This window comes from Octopus bimaculoides, chromosome 1 (genome assembly GCF_001194135.2).
Source record: "Octopus bimaculoides isolate UCB-OBI-ISO-001 chromosome 1, ASM119413v2, whole genome shotgun sequence".
Lineage (NCBI taxonomy): Eukaryota > Metazoa > Mollusca > Cephalopoda > Octopoda > Octopodidae > Octopus > Octopus bimaculoides.
The window spans coordinates 181,470,125-181,476,150 of record NC_068981.1 but is presented as its reverse complement, the minus strand read 5'-3'; positions in this window follow the sequence as shown (position 1 = coordinate 181,476,150).

The following is a 6,026-nucleotide window of genomic DNA, read 5'->3' as shown; positions in this document are numbered from 1 at the left end:
TAAATAAAGTGGAAGTAATATAAATAACCATCATCTTCAATCTTTTTGTTAGGTTTGTTTCATTTTGAAAAATAAAAATTTATTTTTACGGTTTAGTATTGTTTATATTTTGAATTACACATATATCGGGACGCCAAGATCTTTTAAGTGCGTAGGGCCTCTGTGGGTCTTAATCCGGTCCTGGCGTGATTGCATCCCATTATTTGGAACTGTTGTTGTTAGTTGTTGTGGTTCATTATTATTGTTGTCTAACATGGCAACAACAACAATAACAGGGACAAAAAAAGAAGTCCTAAATATCTGATAGGACCACACTCGTTCATTAACACTCAGAAATTAACAGCAACACAAAAACAATTCAATAGCAACAAACAAAAACTCAAAAAATGAATAATAATACAAAAAAAAATCTATCAATTGTACCCAAAATACCTCTGGTAATAAACAAGTTGACCGTAACAAGTGTAGGAAATTGGTTATACACCATTAGGTGTACACCCAATTTCCTATATTAAATTAGAATGAACGGAACGCAGAACTCCAAACTATCAACTCAACAGTATTTATTTATGGTGGAAAATATACAGCTTTACTCTTGGTTGTTGAGACGCCTTCTGTGTGTGAGAACATGGTTGTTGAGACATCGGTATGTAAATGTAAGCTGTCTGGCGTGAGTTCGAAAGATGGAGAGAGACAGCTTGACACGTCCATGCTCCATGCCGGCCGCCCGCGAAAGAGACAGAATAAAGCGGGAAACGCTTGGATGTTGAATTCCACGCATGCGTGAGACTACGCATGCGCACGGCGTTCCTACACAAGTAATGAGCCTGCTGCTAAGTTTCGAACCATCTCAGTCAGGTCTCTAGAGCAGAACCACGGGCCAACTATATTGTTATAAAAACGAAATTATGTAACTATAAAAGGTAGTAACACCTCTATGAACATTACTGGGTAATATATTCAAATATGTAGGGCAGAATCGTTAGCACGCTGGGCAAAATGGAGTTGACTGCAAGGTTTTATGCAGTGTTTGTGAATCGCTAAGATATCTGAATTTACTTCTTTTAAATGTGCTCTAGACCTATGAAGGTGATTAGGCATCGTAACTTCTTCATCAATTGCGTTTCAATAATATTTACAAGTGGAATATTTCTATAATTAAAGAAATTACTCAATTACCCTGCAGATTTTCAAACTTTTTGTGTCAATTTTCAATTGTTCAAAATATAGGAACTTTCCATTACTCACGGATTAGTAAATGATATAAATGTTTAAAAAGCCTTTAAGCAATGCAGTTGGAAAGTTAGGTAAAATATATAATGTGATGCCAGTAAATAGAACAAGATATTACAATGGTTGTTTATTGATTCTGTGGAGGCACGCAGCTTAGTTGTTAGGACGTTGGACTCATGATCGTAAGATTATGGTTTCGATTCCTTGACCGGACAATGTGTTGAGTTCTTGAGCAATACACTTCGTTTCACGTTGCTCTAGTCCGCTCAGCTAGCAAAATTATGGTGAAGTTGCGACAGGTCTGGCAGGCCAACGATAGACGATGGTAAACCTACTAAAAAGAAAAAAAAAGCTAACAGAAGGAAGTGACTGGATTGGCTGGACTGACTGGCCATAAGCCTAACCTGGTGATGAGTATTACCTGTTTGTGTTGTTCAGTGCTTCTATTATATTTCGGGAAAGATTTCCCTTATCAAATATAAAACAGAAAATAATCCAAGAATTCAGAGAAAAAAGTATTATTAACGACAGGTCATTCTGGTATATTGTGACGGAAAGCATCAATGAATTTCTGATGAGGCTGATAAAGACAGTATCAGTAGCAGCAAGTGATGTGGTGTGTAATAAATTCCGCCGAGGTCGACTTTGTCTTTCATCCTTTCGGGGTCGATCAATTAAGTACCAGTTACGCACTGGGGTCGATTTAATCGACTTAATCCCTTGTTTGTCCCCTCTATGTTTAGCCCCTTGTGGGCAATAAAGAAATAAGATAGATAGATAGATGTGTGTCATGTCTGTGTTTGTCCCTCACTATCGCTTGACAATCGGTACTGGCGTGTTTATGTCCCCGTAACTTAGCGGCTTGGCTATAGAGACCGATAGAATAAGTACTGGGCTTTAAAAAAATATAAATCTTGGAGTCGATTTGTTCGACTAAAACCCTTCAATGCGATGCCCCGGCATGACTGCAGTAAAAAAGAAAAGCTGAAAAAAAGTAAAAAATAAAAGATATGCAGGGTTAGGATATACAGAGTTAGAACACCTCTGATGTTAAGTCTACTGACCTACCGTTTAACTACAGTACCAACATGCAAAAAGCGACTTTCTTAGCCCAGGACTAAAATGTTACATCAATCGAGTACATAAGCTGATCCTCAGATTTACCTCTGATAATTCTCCATTCTTTAAATGCGTTATGTTTTAAAAGAAAAAAAGTATAGCCCAGAGGTGCTCATCACCTTTCTTTTTAATGCCAATGTATCAAAAATACATTGCAAATTGGAGGTATCGACCGTATCAGCCGTTCACATATCAGAGTAAGCTGCCAGTTACATCTGAAGAGAATAGCTGAGAAATATCTACCTTAGGTCAATGGTTAGATTGTTTAAACATACTTTTGTTATGTGGAAAGAAATACGAAAAGAATTGTTCTCTATAACGTCGATAAATCACACACACACGTACACACACAGACACACACACACACACACATTATAGGGTAAACAACACTGGGAGAACTTTGAGGTGTAGTGCACCGAGTGAGCATGATTCAGCAAGCCCTCTCTCTCGCTCTGTCTCTTTCTCTCTCCCTTTCTCTCTCCCTCTCTCCCCCTCCTTCTCTCCCTCTCTCTCTCCCTCCTTCTCTCTCCCCCCTCTCTCTCTCACACTCTCTATTTTGCACAACTGGTTACCATCTGTTCCAGTGTTTGAGTTATTTACATGCAACTTTCTAGTTTTAAAGGTGAAGATAACGTAAAACACACCCAAACACATATCTATCTATCTATCTATTTAGCTCTTTCTCTCCCTCTCTCTCTTTCTCTCTCACTCTCCCTTTCTCTCTCTCTCCCTGTGTATATATGTATGTATATTATATATCGTTGGTTTCGAGGAACAGTTAATATTATAACCGTGAGACTACCTACGCGGATGATTTGTTTTCAATGCTGAAAGCTTCAGCAGAACCAGCAACTACATTTACTAGAAATGCTGATAGTAGAATGTTGGTGCAAATGCTTTTCTACTCAAAGTGTTCACCATCTTCTGGGTTAGTTGCATTCGCCAGGACTTAAGAGTCCATCCCACTTTGGCAGGCTAAATGCGCATCTAAACACCAGACTAGAGAATTCTAAGTCTTCACACCCTGAGGCTGTTGACTCCCCTGGGTTCGCATATGAATTGGCGGCAAGACTTTCCAGGCAGTTACGCCAGCTTGTTGTGTTCTGATTGAAAACTCTGTCGGTTTCGATTTTTGTTTATCATTCCAACTTGATCTATAAAATGAGTATCTGTTGTTTTTGTTGTTGTTTAGCTCCAGATCTACTCTCATTGAGAAGACTTATTCAGTGGCGTTGTTTGGAGTGTTTTAATTGTTTGTTTGTTTGTTTTTTAAGGCGCAAAGGTGACTGTGTGATAAAAAAAAACTTGCTTCCCAACCACATGGTTCCGATTTTAGTCCCACTGCGTGGCACCTTGGGCAAGTGTTTTATACTATGGCCTTGGTTGACCAATGCCTTGTGAGTGAATTTGGTAGAGAGAAACTTAAAGGCGGCGAGCTAGCAGAAACGTTAGCGCGCCGGGCGAAACGCTTAGCGGTATTTCGTCTGCCGTTACGTTCTGAGTTCAAATTCCGCCGAAGTCGACTTTGCCTTTCATCCTTTCGGGGTCGATAAATTAAGTACCAGTCACGCACTGGGGTCGATGCAATCGACTTAATCCATTTGTCTGTCCTTGTTCGTCCCCTCTATGTTTAGCTCCTTGTGGGCAATAAAGAAATAAGAAACTTAAAGAAGCCCGTCATATTTGTGTGTGTGTGTGTGTGTGTGGTCCCATTCTCGCAATACCACTGGACCTATGATCAAAGCCATTCCAGACATAACCATTTCTTTTATATTTTGTTCACGTAATGTTCCCAGGACAAACATTATCCAATGTGTCCTTTCTGTTTTGAGATGTACAGTGTGTAGTACGATTTTTAGCAGGGGTGAGCAACCATGTAAAGGTTGTCATTTTGGCTCGAATAAATAGTAGTAATCAAGGCCTGTAGAAAGAGGGATTCAGTCGGTACATAGATCCGCTGATCCAAAGGGCCATAATTATAAGCCAGGACCCCACTCCCTAAAAACAAAATGAAATTCTACACTCCCCATCAATTATGAGAAAACCCTACCCCTCCCGGGTCCCGAAAGCAGCTTTGTTCCCTCGTAGATCTTACCTGTAACATATAGCGCTTGAAACGACTATACTTTGTCGATTGTAAATTTATGGCGGTCTGAATCTGTTTATAGAAATTTAAATATTGGATTCAAAGATCAGTAATTTCGAGAAAATGGGTAAGTCGATTGCATCGATTCCAGTATTCAACTGGTACTTATTTTATCGAGACCTCGGCGGAATTTGAACTTAGAACGTAAAGGGATGGGTGCGAAATGCCGCTAAGCGTTTTGTCCATCGCAGTAACGATTCTGCCAGCTCACCGCCTTCAAAGATTTAGATATTGGATAACTGAAATAGTTGGGTTAGGTCAGTAACATAGCGGTGAGTGGAGGCGAGTGGCGGTCAGTCCCGAGTGACGCTTTTATGGAGGCAGCACTTTTGGGCCTGCTGAATAAGCCTATATAGGCTTGGGAGCCTGGGGACGGCAAACACGAGGGCTGCCCCGGGCAATACACACTCTAGCTACGCCACTGGATTAGATATGTTTAAGTCAGTGATTCTGAAGCGGGTCCATATAAGATTTTGTTTCTAAAATTTATCTGCAATAAGTTGCTTATACTTCGACAATACACAAAATATTTTGAACAATTTTTTAATACAATTCCTAAATAATATTTAATTATAAAAATATAATAAGATTTTTTAAAACATCGAATAATTATAAGAATCCATTCGAGTAAAATGGGAATCAAATGGAGTTCACAGGTAGAAAATGATCGAGAAACACTGGTCTAAGTGGTTGACATTTCATTTTAGTTGCATCTTTATAGTGAGAGAGCAGGATTTTACATCTGGAGGCCTTTGTGTGAAAACAGTGAGCAAAATGTTTTATACATTTTGGAAATTAAGATGTCGATGTGTCGTGCAGATTTAGGTAAGCTGGTATGAAATACAAGTTATTGTTGGAGAAGGAAGTAGTAAGTGTTGCGTTGGTAAGTTAAGACTTGGAACATAGCTAACACAAACAATATTGTCTCTTTGATTATCTAACATTAAATGTATCAGCTTTCTGCGTCAAACTACTTGACTTCCATTTTTTTTTGTATTTGTTATTAATATTTTGTATCTTTTTTGTATCTGTTATTAATTTAGCTTATGGCATAAATTATTTTGTGTAAAAATAAGTAAACAGACAAATAAAATGTTTGTCTGTTTGTCTATCTCTCTCTCTATCTATCTATCTATCTATCTATCTATCTGTATAGATAGATAGAAAAGACAAAATTAGAAAAGACAAAATTAGCGTCAAATTTAGCCCTAACACCCCGTTTGTATATCAAAACAGATGCATCTGTCTATCTGTAATGACGACCTCACATTTTCCACATCGTTAACATTGTATCATGAGGTCTGACTTTTCTTTTTTAAGTAGAAAAATTTCACCAAGAACAACTTATCTTTTCACAAAGTACTTACACACGTCCTACGCCAAAGATGCTCCCAGATATTAGATACAGTGCAGTTGCTACCGTATATAGTTTAATTTATACATTATCACCCACACTTTCGAAAGACAAGTGTGGACTATGTATGTACGTACGTACGTACGTACGTACGTATGTATGTATGTATGTATG